This window comes from Natator depressus, chromosome 8 (assembly GCF_965152275.1).
Source record: "Natator depressus isolate rNatDep1 chromosome 8, rNatDep2.hap1, whole genome shotgun sequence".
Classification (NCBI taxonomy): Eukaryota; Metazoa; Chordata; order Testudines; family Cheloniidae; genus Natator; species Natator depressus.
In genome coordinates this window covers 21,159,873-21,181,729 of record NC_134241.1, presented here as the reverse complement: position 1 = coordinate 21,181,729, position 21,857 = coordinate 21,159,873, and the positions used below count along the sequence as shown (strand labels likewise).

At 45.4% G+C, this 21,857-nt stretch overlaps 1 long non-coding RNA gene across 1 annotated transcript in view; it reads right to left on the bottom strand.

Moving 5' to 3' along the window:
• LOC141992036 (uncharacterized) overlaps positions 1–15,085 on the bottom strand; it is a 79,200-nt gene extending 64,115 nt beyond the window's left edge. Inside the window, exons 1-2 of the long non-coding RNA XR_012640518.1 lie at positions 14,962–15,085; positions 8,135–8,305 (exon numbers count right to left, since the gene is read on the bottom strand). This is a non-coding gene — a long non-coding RNA (uncharacterized LOC141992036). The remainder of the gene's footprint in view (positions 1–8,134; positions 8,306–14,961) is intronic.
• Between the last annotated feature and the right edge of the window lie 6,772 nt (positions 15,086–21,857).

Sequence of the window (21,857 nt, the reverse complement as noted above, 5' to 3'; positions counted from 1 at the left end):
CGCACCGCTGCTTTGATCTCTGCTTCGGAGAGGTCCTCAGGGCTGCTTCCTGAGGTTCGGAGACTCAGGCTCAGCATAAATCAAATGCTGCCTCGTGAGCAGAGCTTCCCACAACAGAGAAACCCCGGAGGCCAAAGACACAGATGCTGTCGCCAGTCCCGCATAGGAAAGGCCCGACCTGATCTCTGCTAGTCTCACCCACAGCCATTCTGCATCTGCTCCTCCTGCACTCCGCCTATGCACCTGGATGCTGTAGTCCTCTACGTTCCCCTGGTTCCACAGTGGTCCCTTCTGCTGAGTTCTCATTATACTGCCTTACTGAGGTGCTGATTCTACTTGACCCATTCATTTCCCACCTCCTCCCACTCCTTTCCCCCCGTAGCACTGACTCGCCCTCTCTTCCCATTCATTACCCCTGTAGCTTTACAGAAGCCCTCACCCTTGAAATTCTCCTCCCTGTTCAATTTTGCCCTTGGCTCTTTTGTCTCCCAAGCCCGCGCACCAAAGGCAGCAACTCTTCTGGCACCCCTTGCCCCTCCCCTTTTTAACAACCGTTGTCCCCATAATTTGTGGCCAGATTCTCACCTCTTTTGGAATTTCTCAGAGCGGGAATTCCCGGGGAGATCTGTACCTCCGGGGGGGGGGGGGGGGGGGTTGTATAGCTCTATCTAGTTACCTACCTATCTGTGTCATAGGCCTGTCCCCACGGTATCTAGATTCATCAACCTGAACACCCTTGTAGCTGTGCCCATGCTTTGAAGACCCTGTGGGGAGGCTGTTGTTGATTTCTGCCAGGGTTGAGCCATAGCACCGCTTCTTTGAGAGACACAGGGAGGTGGTCCTGAGCACAGCTGGCCACGCTGCTATGGACTGACAGGCAGAAGCTGGAGCATTGCCGCCCCACCCCAGTGCAGAGAACCAAGTGCTAGCCCTACCCAAAAGGTCTCCTGCTGTTAATTGATTTATCTCGTTAGACTGACCTCACACTTGGTAAAGCAACCCCCATCCTTTCATGTATTTATACCTGCTCCTGTATTTTTCACTTCATGCATCTGATGAAGTGGGTTCTAGCACATGAAACCTTATGCCCAAATAAATTTGTTAGTCTCTAAGGTGCCACAAGGACTCCTCGTTGTCAGAGCTTAGTGTAATCACTAAATGCAGCACCAAAGCTCTTCAGCGTGCCAGGTATATCATGACTCAGAGGCAAGCACTGAGGACAATTCTTCGTCTGGGTCCTAAAGGTGCCAGCCCTGGTGGGTCTCAGTAAGCACTCAGAAACAAGGCTCAAGCAAGGGGATCTTTGCCTAGGGCTGGTAGGGAACGGAAAGGTTGCAAATATCCCTAAGTGCAGAGGCTTAAGCAGTGACACATAAAGGTAAATCCCAGTGGTTCCTGGCGTGGCTGCTGGGGTCAGTTCATGTAGGGTTAAGGCCAGCCTAGCCTAGAGCCTGGGGTGCCTGCTCCAGTCCTGTCTCTATTAAAAGTTAGTTTGTAACATGCAGGTTTCCAGGCCAGGATGAGTCCATGGTGTGTCTCGCTATGGGGACTCTGTGTCGGCCTGCTGCTGCTGAAGCAGCTCCTGGTCGTGGGCTGCTTCTGCCACAGTGGTAGCCAGGATACAAGGCCCCCAGAGCTCCTGACTGAACACAATTGTCCTTGGCAAGCACATTAGCCCCTTCCCTGGCCTGCTGTCGAGGACACTTTTGCTGTAACAGGCTGCTGTCCTTTGAAAAGCTTGAGCTCCGCCTCCGGGCTAGCTCCGTGCCCCCAAGAGCACCTGGCAGGCCCCTTTCTGTTCAGCCTGGAGAGTAGCAGGTGTCAGCATGGAGAGGGTTGATGAAATGGTAGTTTCCTGCTTAGCCGGTGCTTCATGCTATGCACTGGCTCCACTCCCTCCTAGTCTAGGATGTATCCCATATCCACTGAGGTGGAACCTGGCAGGCTTCGTTTACCTCTTTGACCCCACTGTCGTTCCTCTTGCAGTTGCTGCTGCGCACACACGGACATTGAGCCACTACTTGAAAGAGCTACGTGCTGGCAGCACAACAAAAGCCGGCAGCTGAGGGTGTCGCAATCAGCACATTGTGAAGAGCTGGGTACACACTGTACTGCCTGTGTGTGTGCGTGAGCTATATACACCCCTTACTCCAGACTCCCTGCAGTACTTTGTCTTGCTTCATGAGGACGTGGAATCTATTGTGGGAAGGGAGAGGGGAAACAGGGCTTCTCTCACCACTGAAAAGCAAAGCTTGTTTTCTTCTCCCCTTGGGTAAAGACCCTCTAGCCAATTCATTTTGATCCAATGGATTTAGAGCCCCATCCATCCCGCACACAGGCCTAGATCCCATTCTTGTCTATCTGGGATAAAAATTAAAGGGGACATTTTCTGCCGCAAGCAATTAGGCCCACAGATTTGATCTGCTGTAAATTTGTTCTTATTCCCTGAGGAAATTTGTCTGAACACTCTAGTGAAAGGTTTAGCTGGGTAAGATGCTCACAGTCTGGCCCAGACTGGCACTACGCTCACTAGGTTTGGGAAAAGTTAGGGTTTGGTTCAAGTGCAAAACTCAGACCAGCTTTATTACAAGGTCTCATGGCCTTTTGGATTCCAACCCTGGGAAATTTATGGTTTGGAGTCAAACTTGATAACTTAGGTTTGAATTTGGTCCCACTGACCCAGTTCCTGTCTCTCAGACTGTTTAATGCCAAATAATAAACAACTCCCCCCCCCATTTACTTTGAACCCCAACTCTGCAAAATTCAGAGGATTTTAACTCAAGATCACATCTGCAAAAATGTTTACACAAAACCCTTATGAATTGAAGCCTCTGGACTTCGTCCAGGTCTGCTGAAAAGCAGAATTAAAATCCATCCCCCTGTGATGGAGAAATGAAAATGGCACCATTTATTGGCCTGCTGTATATCTCTGCAGCCCACAGAGCAGAGGGAGCAGACGTTATCTAACAAACCTTAAGCCTGGGCTACATTTAAAATGTTATACCAGCAGAGTTATGTTGGTCGGGGGTGTGAAAAAACACACCCCTAGTGACACAGCTCTGCCAACAAAAACCCCAGTGTAGACAAAGCCATGTCAATGGAAGAGAGTGTCTGTCGGCCTGGTATATGTAAGGGGAAATGGTGTTTCTACACTGGCAGAAAAACTCCTCTTGGTGTGTGCTGCATCTACACGTAGGGGCTATGCCAATGTAGCTACTCTATCATGGGCTCTGTAGCATAGACATCGCCATGGTCCCCATGCCATGCTGACAATGATGACATCATTGGCAGAGCTGATGGGTGCAAGGAAGCAGCTAGGACAAAGCGATGCTGGTTGGTGCATCATCGTAACTGGATGAGGGTGGGATTGAATGGGAAAATGACTAAACCTGTTGTGAAAGAAGTGGCATCAAAGAGGGTGTTACAGACTGAAGAGTACACGAAATCAGCTCCCAGTTAAGCTCATCTGATCCAGACCATCTGTAGCTTAAGGGATCTGAGTGAATAGCAGGCATGGTAATGAAAGGGCGTTGGTAGAGTACAGTGTAATGAGCCAGCTCCAAGCTGTTGTATTGCTTGAAATGACAGGGAGAGGAAGCAGGTAACCCGGGATGTGGTTTGCTCCAGGTGTGAATGTATAAATATTTAGGATGTTGTATAGCATCAATTATGCAATTTTCTCATTTAATGTATTAGCCTAGGAGTGAAAAATTGCATAAACACTGGATGAAAGATGAAAATCTCCTGCACATTAATAACTACAAAGTGTGAATCACAGCCCAAATCAAGGACAGAATGGCAAATAATCCAACAACTGAGTACCTTAAGGGGTAACTGCAAAAAAGAAATAAATGAACCCAGGTGACAATAGAGCTGACATTCTCGGACAGAAATGCCATTAAAGATGCTGGCTGTAAAGCACATGTGGAATGCCACTGAGAACCATGCACTGATAGAATATACATTTGGGCTTAAACATTACATAGGAGTCTGCTTTGCAAAGTGGCTGGACTTTGCAGATTGGGCCCTTACCTCTAGGACCCAAGAGAAATAAGTAACATGTAAGGCCTCCTGTGTCATAAATTCATCGATTTTAAGGCCAAAACAGACGGTTAGAAGTTTGACTTCCTGTATAACGTAGGCCACTAAATTTCATCCAGTTACCCCTGTATTGAGTTCAATAACTTGTGTTTGGCTAAAGCCTGTCAGTTGGGAGGTGAAGTGGACTGAAATTGGATCACATGCCTCAGACGTACAATTATTAAACTCCAACAATCCATGGTAATTTTGCTGTATATTGTGTGAAAAAATGCAAGACAGTCTGCAGTGGCAACCCATCTGGCATGTTCAATATGTCTTTATTCTTCTAACTCTTCTAACTTTATTCTTCTAACTTGTCTGGAGAGGAAAGAGCTTGTCTGATACAGGAACGGGCATTACTATCCTGATTAAAGAAAATCTCATGAGTCGAAAAAAGCCTGGCATTTTAAGACGATAAAATTATTTTACCTCAGGGTGACCTGATTTCAGATCCCTTAAACATGTGAAATGAGCTGGCTGGTCCCATCCTAATTGCCTGTGAGCAATTGTCCACCTAATGCAATAATCACAAGACCTAACATAATTTGCCAGGCTGGTCAATCTTTAATACACAAGAGATGACAGAGTGGCGTGGCATGGGGTGCTGCTGAGACGCATTGTCAGGACGGGACAGCCTGGGGGAAGAAGTTTTCTTTCACAGCTGTTAGCCACCTTACACCTCAGGCCAGCAGGTGATTTTAGTTCTTCAAAACTCATGTGCATTAAACTAAGTCAAAGCTTATTTCCTTAAACCAGTGGTTCCCAAACTTGTTCCACCACTTGTGCAGGGAAAGCCCCTGCCAGGCTGGGCCGGTTTGTTTACCTGCCACGCAGCTCCCAGTGGCCGCGGTTCACTGCTCCAGGCCAAAGGGAGCTGCTGGAAGTGGTGTGGGCCGAGGGACGTACTGGCCGCCGCTTCCAGCAGCTCTCATTGGCCTGGAGCAGTGAACTGCAGCCAGTGGGAGCCGCGATCGGCCAAACCTGTGGATGCGGCAGGTAAACAAACTGGCCCGGCCCGGCAGGGGCTTTCCCTGTAAAAGCGGTGGAACAAGTTTGGGAACCACTGCCTTAAACTATCAAGTTAAGAAAAAGCAATTCACATCAATGTATTGATTCAGGAGAATTTTCCTGGGTGCTAGGACTGAAATAGACACACACAGAGCTAATGTTAAGTCACACGAAGGCCACGCATACTGAAAGCTGCTGCCGCACAGCATAGATAATGCAGAGAAAACCTCCCTAAAGTTTGTCTGGTTTTCTTCCAGCAGTTCCTAATCATGACTCTTTCTCTCTCTGTATCTGCGGGCATACTGAATGCACCACATAGGATATCTCCATGTTGAATATAAAACACTTCATAAAACCATTTCATAGTGTGAGATCCATTTAATTTGTCCAAATGGTGCAGTAATTTTATGCCTTTTTTATGGGATGTTTTAAAACCCAGAGTCACTTCAGAGTGTGTTTCCAGCCCAGGATGGCTCAGGGATTGGTGCTGAGCTCATTCCACCGCATGAGGTGGGAGCCCTCTGAGATCTGTAAAACTGCATGAAAAATGGACTCCTGGCAAGACAAAGAAGTGCTTGAGAAAGGTCCCCACTGACCATGAGCACAGTTGAAACAAGGCTTAAAATGTGGATGTGGATTCACACCTTGATTTCATACCCCACCAAGGGCTTGGCTACACGTACGAGTTACAACACAATAAAGGAGTCCCGGGCACACTAGCTCACTCCCCGTCCACACAGGCAAGGCATGTAGAGCGCTCTGACTCTACGGCTACAGAGCTGCTGGTACTCCACCTCGGCGAGTGGAATAACTTTTGCTGCGCTCCCACTGGAGTGCCACGGCGCCAGTGTGGACGAGGTGTTGCATTACTAAGCTCTGATCAGCCCCCAGAAACGTCCCATAATCCCCTTAAGTCAAGTGGCCACTCTTGTCATTGTTTTTGAATCACTGTAGGAATGCGGATATGCCCTTTGAAAGCTCCATTTCTGACATCCAGCATGTTTATCTGCTCCGAGACAAAGCAACCATTAGTGTGGAATGCTGTGCGTGAGAGAGAGAGGCAGGGGGGGAGGGGTCTGCTGCTGTCTGAACTTACAAGACAGCATGCTGACATGCTCTTAGCCCCTCAAAAACCCACTCTCTCTCCCCCCACATACACACAACACACTCCCTGTCACACTCCACCCCACCTCGCACCGCCCCCATTTGAAAAGCATGTTGCAGTCACTTGCAATCTGGGATAGCTGCCCATAATGCACCATGCCCAATGCCGCTGCAAGTGCCGCAGATTTGGCCACGCCAGTGTGCTTGAAGCTGTCAGTGTGGACAGACTGCAGCGCTTTCCCTACTGCAAAGGCTGGTTTAACTCGAAGAGCTCTACATCTGCAAGTGTAGCCATGCCCCAAGTTCAAGGATCCTCTTTTTGAACTGAGTGCATTATAGAGATAAGGACCATTTGTAAAATCCAGATCTGCACCCAGATTTAAAATCTGGGGGTGTTTCCAACCAGGGCTTTAGTTCAGTCCCATTTTTCACCAAGCGGGTCAAAGAGTTGTCCAGCAGTGATAGATATACTAACAAGAGGAAACTTGCTCTGCATTGGTGTATTTTGTTTCCTTCTACTGTTTTGGAAATGCCATGTAGTTCTTTATGGTTCAGATTTTCAGTGGGCCTTCAACTTGTACATATCGCACCTAGCACAATGGGGCACCCTTCTCAGTTGGGGTCTCTAGATGCACTGCAGTGCAAATTATAAATAATAATAATTCTGAGCCAGTCATTTGTTGCCTGCAAACCAGATTTGTGCATTCAGATGGGATAGTCAGACATCTCATTGCTGAAAGTGAATGCACAAAAGATTGCAAAAGTGCAGATTTACAGTTTGTTTTAGAAAGTGTAGCCCTGTGCTTAGCAATTTTGCCCTCATAAGCAGCCCTATAATAACAAACCAACGTGTACAGCCCAGAACTCATAAGCAATATTCTAATCACAAGCCAGACCTAACAGATGTCGCTGAGCAGGATAAACCAAAGGAAATGAAGAGAGAGAGTCTTAAACCAAGTTCAAGTCCTAACAATGAGTGAGGACCTGCCAACACAAGCCTTCTGGGTGTCATAGATAAGGAAATTTCCATTTATAGCCACAGGTGCAAAAAGACACAGGAAGAGTTCATGGTATCATAAATTTTAAAGCTAATTACAAAATATTGCCAATTCCTGGCTCCCGGTGGCTGCAGTTTGTGTGATGCACTGTGGTTGTTTTTAATGAAATGACACAGCCAAAGATAGTTACATAATCCGCCATTCAGACACTGCATGGAAATGGAGATTAAGGACAATGGCCCTTTCTTCATATCTGCATTGGGTATTATTGGCCATACAGAGCCCAACCTGTAGAATCAACTCAGGTAATTATGGGCTGGATGGTTTACTCCGGAGGTGTTTTAACTCTACATCATGTATTAGATCTAGTTTATAACCTTTGAGGAGTTTTGCTCATAACCTAGTGTTTGTCTAGGCAGTTTAGCATGCTCGTTCTCCCTTCTCATAGTGCTGTTGGTTTCCTGACTTTGCTGCATCACTGGTGCAAGAGAGGTGTTAGAAAAAAATGTTGTGTTGGTATTGTTTAAATGAGTTTAATTAGTTGTTTTAACAATGTATATAAGATAAAGGTTACGTAAATTACTGGCGCTAATGAAATCCAATATGGAGTATATCATCTGTGACCCTTGGACTCCATCTTTGTAAGCGAATTTGTTTACAACTTAGACACTGGAGTCCCCTGGCTCAAACCGGACAGAACCAGTTTTTCCCGCCAAAACCAACCCCCAACCCTCTATTCCATCAGAACTTTTCCCGCCTTAAAGATGGTATAAGATCTTGCTCAGCACCTGCGTGGGGCTGTCCATTCCAGCAGCAGCGCGTGCACGGTCAGGTCTTCCCAACGTTCCAGAGCTAGCGAGAAGAACAGCGTCTATCCCGAAGCGAGACAGAGGAAGGAGAGGCCTGTCATCATCATCATCCCTGCCACAGCAAAACCATCTTACCTGTGAGGGAATCTTGCAGCTTTCCTGGTGTCCATCATCCCAGAGGGTCTCCCCGCCTGCAACAAAGTCCACCAGTTGTCAGGACTCCCCAGTGGTCCTCCTCGAAGGCTCCCAATCAGCCAGAGAGTTGAAGGTCCTGGGCCTTGCGTCTGTCCATTGCATCCACTGTGCCTGAATATAGTAGGAGAGGTTTCTGTATTGGGGTTTCATTTATTATTTTTCTGAACACCAAGGGAGGTTTCGTGGGTCTGAGCTTCAAGCTCCTAAAGCCAGTCACTGTTTCATTGTATTGGTTAGGTTTGTGTTTCTTCTCCCCCCCCCACCCCATTTCTCCCAGTTTTCTGTATCTTTATCCTGAATACACTGACCTTTGTTTGCACCATATCACCTTGTCTTCTGTTTATTTTATTTACGTTACACAAGGAGAGAGAGACACCCTTATTGTCAGCTAAATCGACTGGTGACAGATACAGGAGGGAGTCGAGTCTGCACCTTCTGAGAAAAGGGGCTTTCCTTTTATCTCCCCTTTACCATTTCTAAAGTTTTCCTTTCTGAAGCGTTGCCTTATTCCCCTTGAGTAACAGAGGAATGAGGACAGAAGTTTAGGAGAATGGCATGAAGCTCTTGACAGTTCCCACCAGTCCCTGGGAAAGAAGAGACGAGAAAACTCAGATCCTAGTTGTAGACCATAGCCATGGGTTTGTGTCATAGCATAATGGCCTCAGATACCACACTGTGCTGTAAACGCATTAACAGCCAGATGGCTAGATACATTGTAGTGACAGGAATCTGCTCAAGGGAAACACTCCACTTCTTCATCACGCTGGTGCTAAACTGTAATTTAAACCAAAAATAAATATAGCCCCAATCCTTCAAATCCACCCACACACTCAACTTTGACATGTATGTCAGGATTTGTAGGATGAGCACTATATTTGTAATTATATTTACATGATAATCACTATTACTATTTTATAAATAAAATGGATATTCTGAACAGGAACTGGTTGGTTTAAGCAACTGGCAGTGAGTCTCCCACTTCAAGGTCCCTGGCTTGAATCTCACTAGATTCAGTAGTAAGTGGAACATAATGGACAATTATATATATCAAGACATGTTTCATCATCCCACTGTGCGCTAACTAGGGTTAACTAGTTGCCATACTCAGCTTTCAGCTGGCCGCTAGGTACAGGCCAGTGGCTGTTCTGAGTCATATGCTCTGCCCTGGATTCTGGAAATGGGATCTGGAACTTCTGTGTGATAATCAGAGTGGCAGACTTCAGTCCCTTTCAGGACAACAGGCTAATCAGCAAAGTACCACACAAAGCTTTGCTCCTCCACGAAATGCTCCGATTTGCTGACCACGCTATAAAAGTCAGGTCAGCTTCACACCCGTTCTCATTTGAATGGAACAAAAAGCTCCCAGGAGGAAGCATTCAGACCAACATTGGAGTGATGCCAGCCCTGAACCCTGCCTGGCACTGGCACTGGAGCCCTGCTACTTCCTGTGATGGATGGGGCAGGGAGGAGGTTCATACTGAATGAAAGTGTTTCCCACCTACTATCTTTAGTGGCTAAACTGCAGCCCTGCTACAGTGAATAATTTGTTAGCTGTCCCTTTATAGAAGATTGATAGAAAGTAACCACCTGGCTGGCCATTTCTCTGCTTCTTTGACTGTTCAGCAAAACTTCTTTAGAACATCACAATGCCCACCATAGCCCTGGCAATCAATATTGGGCAGTGCATGGTCCCACTTGCCCTGGACATTCACACCCCAGCCTAAGTCACTAGACAGGGCACTAACCAGAAGAGGGATTCATCCTGCTATGGACTTTATGTAATGATTTGATTTATTGTTAATGGAGGGCAGGGAGGATGGAAGGGAGATTCTGGTATGGGTTGTTCTGTTGTGACGGTTTTGACATGCAGCATAGAGTCAGTATGACAAGACTCTGTGACTTAAGCATCTCTCTGAAAAATAGCAGGACTGTTAACTTTCCCTGTAATGAAAGAACCTTGGTAAACTAGATCTAGGGATCAGCTGTGAAAAGCTCATGAACTGAGTGACCCTTTTATTTCCCTTCCAGGTGCTGTAACAAATGAATAATGGCAAAGCATATAATACTGTACTGTGTTGTGTCTGCCCTGCAAGATCTGCACCTCCAGCACACTGCTTACATTGACTACAGCATCTGACAAGCAGCTCACAACCTGTAAAGATGAAACAGAGCCTAGATCCATTCCACATTTGCAGGGTGGTTAGAGTCCTGGGCCCCAGCTTCAACCTTCCATAATCTGTGACTGTAACATTTCTGACCCTCCCCACCCAAGAACACAGCCTGGTCAATGAAAAGCTTGGGGATGGAAGACAGTTAGGTATTGTACCACATCTGTACCCTAAATCCTGCTAATATGAGAGCAATTCTGTATGACCCTCTAAAGAATTATATAGAAGGGTTTTAATTTCCCCCCATGGGCTTTGACATAAAAAAATCCATCCCAGCTCTTCCACACTTCCCAGCTCCCCTGCAATAACAAACCCGTGTCCATATCCCTACACCCACAGGCTAGGGTTGTGTTTTATTACCTACCCCATACACAGAAGTTCATGGTGAAAGCACTTGACAAACATTAATCTCTCCTAACAGCCCCAGTGCGGGACCATCTGAGGCACACAGAGGTCATGTGACTTGCCCAAAGTCAAAAGAATGACTGTGAGAACCCAAACTGGGACTCGGGCTTCCCTAGCTGCCAGGCCTAGGTTCATCTGCTGAATCCCACAACTCTATTATTAAAAAAAAAAGTGAATAAAATGACTGACTGCATAATGCTTCACATACCTTGACACTGTCCTTTTAATGCCTGTTCTGAGTGCTGTGTGCATGGACTGTCATTCTACCCACTGGCACAGGAAAGGATCTGTCTGTTACAGACAGTATAATACATCTCAGGTGGCCTGGCCCAGAGAGCAAGCCTGGATGCTGCTTTTCCATTTTCCTTTTAAAGGATAACTGGCTTCCTAATGTCTCCGTAATTGCACATGCCCTGTGCTTCCCATTGTTCAGCTGTTGAGTGCTGCAGTCGGTCCCCAGGTTATAATGACACAGGGCTTTATAGCACAGTGCAGTGGATAGGAAAACTGAAAGCAGAAAATTAACCCCTGGGCTTGGTTGCACATACCGTGTAAACTCAGCCATTCTGCAACAGTATGGGAAAAGCTTTGCTGCACCACAGCTAACTGATCCATCATCCAGTCCCATTGTCTGCAGATAACAAACACTTTGCTACCAAGCCAGCAAGGCATTTCATGGGTTAGCAGGTGGAAAGGAAAGTTCACGAGGAGGCACAACTAGCATCATATTTACAAGAGCATTGCAGGGCAAATACATATTTTTACTCTGAGCCATACTTTGATTATTGTTATGAAGTGCTCTGAGATGCCTGCCTGCAATATAAGTTAGGAAGATGGATAGATTGTCATCTTGAAAGGTCAGACAGCATCTTGTGATGCCTGCATGATCACCTGCTTTGCAAATGAGATTGTAGCCAGATATTTTAGAACCGTGTGTATAAAAATACACATGCATTTTTTTTTTGCATGCTCAGTTACTGTGATTGCAAACTCCAGGTGAGATGTCTGTTTCATGCATATATATATATTAGGGCTGTCAATTAATCACAGTTAACTCACGCGATTAACTAAAAAAATTAATTGTGATTAAAAAAATTCATCGCGATTAATTGCACTTATAACAATAGAATACCAATTGAAATGTATTAAATATTTTTGGATGTTTTTCTACATTTTCAATATTGATTTCAATTACAACCAGAATACAAAGTGCACAGTGCTCACTTTATATTATTATTTTTTATTACAAATATATGCACTGTAAAAATGATAAACAAAAGAAATAGTATTTTTCTATTCACCTCAGACAAGTACTGAAGTGTAATCTCTTTATCATGAAAGTGTAACTTACAAATGCAGATTTTTTTTGTTTACATAACTGCACTCAAAACCAAAACAGTGTAAAACTTTAGAGCCTACAAGTCTACTCAGCCCTACTTCTTATTCTGCCAATCACTAAGACAAACAAGTTTGTTTACATTGACAGAAGACACTGCTGCCCGCTTCTTATTTACAATGTCACCTGAAAGTGAGAACAGGCATTCACATCCCTCGGCCCACGCAGCTTCCCACAGCCCCCATTGGGGTGGAATGGCAAACCGCAGCCAGTGGGAGCTGTTATTGGCTGAACCTGCAGACACTGCAGGTAAACAAACCGTCCTGACCCGCCAGCGGATTTCCCTGACAGGCCACATGCCAAAGGTTGCCGATCCCTGTGCTAAACATTTGTATGCCCCTTCATGCTTTGGCCACCATTCCAGAGGACATGCTTCCCATGCTGATGATGTTATAGGAGTCTCAGATGATGACCCAGCACATATTCATTTTAAGAACTTTCACAGCAGATTTGACAAAATGCAAAGAAGGTACCGATGTGAGATTTCTAAAAATAGCTAGAGCACTCAACCCAAGGTTTAAGAATCTGAAGTGCCGTCCAAAATCTGAGAGTTACAGGTGTGGAGCATGCTTTTAGAAGTCTTAAAAGAGCAACACTCTGATGCAGAAACTACAGAAACCAAAGCACCAAAAAGGAAAATCAACCTTCTGGTGGTGGCATCTGACTCAGATGATGAAAATGAACATGTGTCAGTCTGCATTGCTTTGGATCGTTATCAAGCAGATCCTATCATCAGCATGGAAGCATGTCCTCTGGAATGGTGGCTTAAGCATGAAGGGACATATGAATCTTTAGCACATCTGACACATAAATATCTTCCAACGCCAGCTACAATAGTGCCGTGCGAACGCCTGTTCTCACTTTCAGGTGACAAGAAGCTGGCAGCATTGTCTCCTGCAAATTGTAACCAACCTTGTTTGTCTGAGTGATTGGCTGAACAAGAAGTAGGGCTGAATGGACTTGCAGGCTCTAAAGTTTTACATTGTTTTATTTTTGAATGCAGTTTTTTTGTACATTATTCTACATTCTAAGTTCAAATTTCGTGATAAAGAGATTGCATTACAGTACTTGTATGAGGTGAACTGAAAAATACAGTTTTTTTGTTTTTTACAGTGCAAATATTTGTAATAAAAAATAAATATATAGTGAGCATTGTACACTTTGTATTCTGCATTGTAATTGAAATTGATATATTTGAAAATGTAGTAAACATCCAAAAATATTTAAAATAAATGGTATTCTATTGTTGTTTAACAGCGCGATTAATCATGATTAATTTTTTTAATCGCATGATTAATTTTTTTAATCACTTGACAGCCCTTATATATATGTGCCTTGTATAAATGCACAGCTATCTAAGTAGTTTTTTGCCTTGCCTATGCAATTACCACACTTGTGCACACAATCTTGCCCTGTATGATTGAATAGCTTTGAATTTGGATGTGTCATACTAGATATTATTGTACTATATACAACTACACTGTGCTCTATTGTTCTGTACAGTAGTTCATTGTATTGTACTGCATTGCATGGTGGGGCACTCTGAGGAATGAATAAACTCCATTCATGTACAACACTGCTGCCAAGCTAAAGTAAAAGCATTTGCCAGCTGCTACATAGAAACAGTGTACCTAGACAGGTAAAAATAAATATACTTATTTCAGATATACAATGTTGTAGAACTGACCACTTTTAATTAAATATTGAATTAAATGGCAAAGCAAAAATTTCAAATATGGTTTAGATACAATACAGCGTACGTGCTCCTGTGTGTGTTCTGTCTTACAAATTAACTGGCTTTGTGGTATGTCTAGTAGAGCCAGTAGATACTGGACAGAGTTCTAGATGATTGTATCTAGGCAGTGGCGGGCGATGGCCTGGATAGACCTTTTCCATCTCTTGTATCTATGATTCGGCCACATTCAGGACTCCAGCCACTTTTCAAGCATTAAAAGTAACTGCAACTTTTTTTAGGGGTTCTCAGTCCAAACGCACCCCTCAGCCTCAGTACGGGGGGAAAGTAATCAAAGGGGCCTCTCCCTACTGAAATCGTTCCTGCTGAGTAATGGCAAAACTCCAGTTGAATTCGTTCCCTCCTTCCATAGCCTGTGGGAATACGCTTTCACCCAGGGGAATGATTCCAGGACTCCAAAGGTATAGAACTGACAAAAGTTTCCTCAGCTGAGATCTGTTAGACCATCTCCCTGGGGCTATGCACTTGCTCCACTAATGAGTGGAATGGATTCAGTCCGGAAAGGCCAAGCCCACCAGGGTTGCAATTGGTTCAAATGAGTTTGCACTGGCTTGACGAAGAGAATTTGATGTGAACTAATGAGGGGGGCCTGCCTCTTTGAGGAGACACAAATCTACGGTGGGGTGGACCCAGGTGTTCTGCTATTGCTGACAGGTAGGTTGAGGAGGAGGAGGCATTCTACAGTTCTTTGGCACCATTTTGCATAAGAGGAAGAGTTTGCCACTGGAATGTTTCTCTCCAGAGTGTGGAGAGATCTTAACCAATACAGACCTGTGCAACATTTGTCTTCACTTTAGTCTGAAATGACGCTAAATGTTGTTGTCACAGGAAATAGAGGTCTCCCACCACTCTGCATCTGCTCTATTACACTGAGTGATTCCCAGTTATTAGCACCACCCAAATAGAACTATGCATCAACCATCTTGCTGCCCTTATTTGTGTCTGAGTGAAGCAATGGGCTTTCCTCTCTCTCTCTCATGCCAAACATCTCCTTGTTAAGGTGCCATTGCAGTCACCCAAAATATCCCCTCCTTGTTCAGCTTACCTGCTCCCTAGGTCTCTCTGAGTCACATCTGCATACCCAGCTTTCAAAACCAAGTCTTCATTCCGCTTAAAACTGCACAGCCAGCAAAGCCACAAGAGAGCAAGCTGGGGCTGGTCTGCCTCATGCCTCATCAACCAGTGTTGCCAGACCAAGTCCTGACTGCGGAATCTTTATTACTGGGGAGGACCCCAAGAGGCAGGAATAGTCCAGCTATGTTGATCTCAGATCCCAGGCTGAATCTGTGGCAACAGTGAATAGAAAGTCAGCTTTTCACTTGTAAATAGAGAAAAAATCATCTTGCATCCCTGAAAGAATGAGTACGAAAGCTCCACGGTGACAATTTGTACAGTCACTCTTCCACTGTCACTGTTCTATGATGCTAGAAGCTTAGTGGCCCTGTCATGGACTCTATCCACCCCATGCTGGTTCGGCAGCCAAAGGGCTAACAAGGCAACTGCTTGCTCAGCCAGAACTGATTGGCAGCCCCACAGCGACTGTGAGGATAAAAGGTTGTAAGGCAGGAGGGTAGGGTGGGGTGACTGCCAGGGAGAGGATCTCCCCCTCTGGCTGGTGAGAGGCTTCCAGGCAAACCAACTCTCCAACAAGGGAGAAGCAGGACAAGAGGCTTGGGAAGCCTATAGAGCAGGAGCAGCAGGGAGTAGCTAGGGTGCCCCGAAGGGACTGAGAAGGACTGGCTCTGGCTGTTCCAAACAAGGATGCTGAGCTGAAACCCAGTGGAGTGGGCAGGCCTGGGTTCCTCTACCTACTCCAGCCAGGGGCTTTTTGAGAAGGAGGTCTTAAACCCAGGAGATCTAAGGTTGACTAGCCACTGCTAGAACCATGGAACTTTGACCCCATCCGCTGAAGGGGACAGAGACTGTTGAGGACCTGGCCAGGAGGGCTCAGATCACAACAAGGATTTGATAAATGCAGAATTGGGTGTGGTGACATAAAAGGATGGCGTCAGGTTGTTGTAGCTCCATATCTCACCACAAAGGGAGGCTGAAGGACACAGGCCTCTAGATTACAGGCCCCTTTCAAAGCATAAGAATTTATTTTGCATGGTCCCTGGAGTCCCTCCATAGCAGAGGGCATACACAGTGGAGTCTGGAAAGGAGCTCATTGAATTCAGAAACTGATCAGTCAGGAGCAGCCCTTCCAAGTTTTTGCATTATTATATTATTTAGAAAGAGACGATGTCATAAATTTGGGGAAGCTCTCAGCCAGACCTGTCAACAAGTCTCTCCCTCTGCACTCTCGAAGGTCTTAAGTGAGCAGACTAGCAACCACAAATCATGTATGGTAAGAAATGGATGATGGATTAGAAATGATGATCCACAAGGCCCCAGCTGTTTTCTTTTAATGTAATCCCATTTTTGCATGGCACACATAAAGTGCACAGCCCCATTTCTGTGTCAAAAAGAGCTAAGCACGCCTCCTGTTCCCCCTCTCCCACACAGATTTCCCCCAACATGTCATACACTTCATTAAAAATAGAACACCAGAGAGAAAAAATAGTCACTGTTAATTTTCTCATTCTGACACTTCAGTGACAGCTCTATCATTTCCACAGAACCATCCTCCGCACCAGGTGAAAATGAAATGTTACGTTCTCGACTTCATAGATTCCATGTCCTTGGCAGCTGTCAGTTAAGCCTCTGGCATCCACTCTCTGGTGCTGTAGGTGGGCAGACGGTGTTCATAAGCATACGGGGGATTGAGGGAGAGGTGCTCATTGTTTTCATTTATCTCTATCTGCTTAAGGTTGGTTAGGGCACCCATCAGCAAAGAATCTCAGTGCACCTAGAGCAGCACAGTTATCTACCATCAGACCGCCTCTGTCTTCTCAAATTGTCATTGACATAAAAGAAAGTTAAGTTGAGTTCCAAAGTTAAATGCAGGGGAAGGGAATATTTAACAATGTTTAAGAAGTTTAGATACTGATGGGAAAACAATGATGTTAAGCAATGTTGTCTCATGGTTCGAGTCAGATGCTGGGATCAAGGCTCTTGGGTTTTATTCTTAGCTCTGTCACTAATCTGATGAGTGACCTTGGCCAAGTCACTAGACTGCTCTATGCCTCGGTTTCCCCAAGCTAAAATGATAAATGGTAAAATGAGCATAATGGGCAGAGAGCAGCTGAGAGGTTTAATTTGTTAATTCCTGTAGATCTCTTTGAGAGCTATCTTTAGCTATTCCTTCCGGGACTGAGAGATCCAGCTATGATTTCACAGCAGGCGGTTCTGGATTTCAGGTGCCTCATGAGTAGCAGTTTATGGTTGGGTTGTTCGTATGTTTTTATTTTATTCTGGGCAGTTCTTGTGTGTTAAACAAAGTATGTTAGAAAGAGCAAATGAAAAGGGAGACATTGTTCTCCGCCAGGGTCTATTCGTACTCCATAGAACACAGCGACATGGAAGGAAAGCACCGCAACACTACAATAGGCAGTGGGCCCAAACAACTGGGGAAAGGGTAGCATGAGAATGAGTGGGTTGAGAAGATCTCATGCTGCTGTAACCCTCCTTGTTCCCCTTTGTTTGTTTGTCATTCTTTGCCATGTTATTTCTAATCTACTGTGAAAGCTCCTTGGGGAAAGACCTGGCCAATTTTATTCCTATGTGACATGTCATGCAAACAATAGCTAACAAGTATCAGTTGTACTCCACAAAAGTAACAGATGAGTGATACTAATGCACCAAATTCTCAGCTACAAGTTCTTTCCCTAGCCAATCTGGCCTCGCCCTGCCTTTCAAGAGCTGTGTGACACGGCACGGCTCAGATTGTTAGCTCTTTGGAGCAGGGACTGTCTTTTAGTTACATGTTTGCACAGCAATTAGCACAGTGGTCCATAATTAGGGCTTCTAGGCTCTAGACCAATGAGTGTAATTTCTCCGGTATAGCGTAGGTGTTGATGAGGTAACAGAGCATTAAAGGGGAAATTCACTCCTGGTAATAAGTTTCCCAATAGGCTGTAGGGGGCGCTGCTCAGTCCAGTGTGCCTCAGCACCCTTTAGGTAACCATGGAAACTCAACCTCAGGGAAAGAGCTCTTTGTGCATCAGGGGTGGAAGAACAGAAGACAAGGAGAGTCTGAGTCAGCAGGGGCTGTAGCATGCTGCAGAGGGAGTGCTCTGGAGACAGAAGAGAGGTTAATGTGCTGATCACTGCAGCTCCTTTACACCATAATGGCTTTTGTGAGTGATCAGCATGCCTGGAGGTGTATTTTGCCTATGGTTGGGGCCCAGTTGCTTGCCGGAGCTGTGATTTTGAATTAATCTCGAGCCCATCTATAAGACTAACAGGCACAAACTGGGACAGGTGACAACCCTACTCGTTCAACCACTCCTATTCCCTCTCCGGGACTGATCCAGTTCTCCTTGGAACCAGCGGGACATGTTCCATTGACTTCAATGGGAGCAGGATTGAGCCAGCAGGGTCTGAAACAACAACAATGTCCTGGGCTTTGTCTATTTGTTATCTAATGGCAGCATCCCTTCAGTTCACAACTGATTTAGCCAGACAGCATTAACTATGGCAATACTGTTAGTTTTAAATCTGAAGAGTTCCTATGCAGAGGTGAAACAATAACAGCGCAGATTCCTGGCAGTGTCCTTGAGAAAAGGAATGTTAGCAACTCCCCCTCTTGTTTATGTTCCTGTGCACGCCCCCTCCAATATGGTTTATCAAGCATAAGCAGATATTTCTGGGGCATCCTGAAGCACCGATAATGACCTCTAGAAGTGCTTATATGACTGTGTATTGCGTTCACACTCACATCCTGTAACAGCTGGCCAAACATAGTGTTCTGACTTATTCTTCAATCGCTTTAGGTGACAAAAACATAAATGGCGTCAGGAAAACTGCCAGATAGTAATAGGCACCTGGAGGAAATGGGATAATTTACATCACAAAACAGCTTCTCGGCAACTTTGCGGCTGCTGTGCATTCTAGGTATGTCTAGTACTTCTTCGGTTTGGTTTTGTTTATCAGCGTGCCCACCCTGGGCTAAGGGTCCTAAGGAAAGCAGCCTTTGCACCCTAACACTTCACTGGCCGTAATGATATTGGTAACAAAGCAAATAGAGAACCACCCACAAAACAGTCACTGCTCAATTTACCTGCAAATGGGGACCCAAAGCTGACCTGTCCTTGGGAAGGGGACTCCTATAGAGGGTGGGGTTCTGCTTATCACTGGCTTATCTAAACACTACCCAGTCATCAGTGACTTCATCCTCACATGCCCCTATATAGTACAGGAGTGTCATTAGCCCCATTCTATAGATGGGGAATTGAGATGTAGAGAAATTAGGGCCAACATTTTCAATAATGGCCAGTGATTCTGAGCGCCTCAAATCTCAAGAGTTCAACTTGAGACAGGCCAGGCCTGATTTTCAAAGTGCTGAGTACTCACAACTTCTATTAAGTCAGTGGGAGCCCTGGGGTTCAGCACTTCTGAAAATCACTCCCATAATACCTCAGCGTGAACTCCCCGCATTAGCAGCCACTCACATTGATCACCATTGTTTGAAAATTTGTAATTTCAATGACAAACTTGAGGGGTTTTGTTTAATTTCCATCATTTTTTTGACCAGCCCTACGGGCCACCTGTGACCTAAGCAACTCATCCTGGTCACATGGGAATATGCAGCAGAGCCAGGAATAGAACCTAGATCTCCTGAGTCCCAGTTCAGAGCCATAACCATAATAAAACCATTTGGTGTGATAGTTAGTGGAAGGCTCACAATGCTTCGCTAGTCACCACACTTCCATTATGCTTGAGATGGACCTAACCGTGGACAGCATGAGTCATAGCTAATGATAATAATATCTCAATGTACGCAGCCCAAAACAGTCTTTGTTTTCTTTGCTACTATATCATTATGGTATATGCATTGTGAGTCCTTGCTTTGCAAACTCTCAGATATGGACAGGCAAATAATGCATGACCGTGAAAATCAGGCAAGACTTTCAAAATGATGAGAAACCCCCTCCACCCAAAAAAGCCACATTGCTCCAGGGTGAGAGATGCCATCTCTGTAGCATCTAGAAGACTCCTTCTATTTCCTGCTTTCATAAAGGCATTTTCCCCTCATTAAACTGAACAGAGTCTGACATATAGCAGAAGGCAGAAATTGAAAGCGTTCCAGCTGAAAGGAGATGTGTTTTGCAAATGACACTTCAATAGTGCTCCGGTCACCTTGCGATCTGATTGCCTTTTTAAAATGAAACCTTGAAATGATCAAACCGTGAGGATACAACAACAATATTCCCTCCGGCAGGGTGTAAGGAGACAATCTGGAGTAACAGAGTGTGAGCTACACGGAAACTCCAAACCTTGTACTGCGATCAAAGAGAGATGGGGAAAGAAGGGCTCTTGTCCCATTCCCTTGTTAAAGGGCCTGCATGTCCTGTTTCTCCAGGAGGGGCTTTCAGTCTTTGAAATGTTGCGCAAGGGCAGAATGCATAGCAGAGGGAAATGCAGGGAGAGAAAAGCCTACAGGGGGAGAATATTGACTTGATAAATAATATCCTATTAAGTAGATCTCACAAGGCAGAACTGCCCGTGCCCCGTTAACCAAAATGGATAATTACAGATGAGGTTAGGGCATGCAAGCCCTTCTCCTGTCTGGAACAATGGAGGGTATAATAAACTTAGCATACTCACAAAGGCAGCTGAGGAAATCTGACCCCTTCTCACACAGTTATCTGGGGTGAAGTGAATGTGATTAGGCCCATAATGCAATCAGTGCCACCTGAAGCTTAACGTTTCTGGCATAGTGAGGAGGGTATTGACACCAGTCCTTGGTAATTCATCGAATTTCTGCATTAAAATGCCTCCTGTACTGAAACTAACAGGGAGTAACCGAATAAACCTCTTGAGTAAAAGGGGATTCATTGCCTGCGGAGGATTTACAGGGTACCATCGTTACTGAGTTAGCCGCTTTGGAAGCAGCCAGCTGCTCTTACAGAGCTTGAGCTGAATAATGATACCGGGCCCTCATGTTGTGCTTTTCAGCTAAGGAACGCATTGCACTTCACAATGGAGAGTTTCCATTTCAGTGATGGGGAGAGTGAAGCACAACGAGGGGAAGTGACTTGCCCAAGGTCACCTAGCAAGGGGAAGGACAGCAGTCAAGGGTCAAATTTATCCCTACACCAGCACTAAGGCAGGATGTGGGAATAGAGGCGAGGTGATTGCACCTTCTCTATACTGCTGGGGGCCAAAGTGCAGGCTAGGGCTGCCCTGATTTGCACCTCCCATCTCTCCATATCCCGTATGTTGCTTGCTGCACAGGAGAGTCTTTGGGACACATCTGCCTCGGCCTTGCCTTTTCCTGCCCCCCTTCTTCCTCTGGTCCATATATCCACCCCCAGACACTCCCTGCACTGGGGCATCTGTGGACAGAGTTGTCAGAGATGGCTCTCTGCTAGGTGGGGGCATGCTCTTGCGCTGCGAGGAATTGACTAAGAGGGCTGTGTAACGCAGAGATGAATTCCCCTCAGGTCTTCTGTACCTCAGTCCCTGCTGTAATGATGAGACTTTACTGCGTCTCCTCTTTAATGGACTTCTTCTCTTTGCTCCTTGGGAGGAAGAAAGGGTGCTTTTTATAAGCCAACTGTTTTAAAGGGATAAGTACAGCTCTTTCATTAATGCACTAGGAACAGAGATGTATGTTAGACTGGATAATCCATATTCAAAGACTGGAGAGAAACAGGGAAGCTTTGCTGAAGGCTAAGTCTTCTGCATCCAGGTAAGAAGAGGGATGCCCAGATGCATGACCCAGGTGTTAGGACACCCAGGGTCTATTCCTGACTCTGCCACTATTACATTCTGTGGGCTCAGTCACATCATTTATGACTTGATTTTTCAAATGTAGGCACACACTTTTATGCTTAC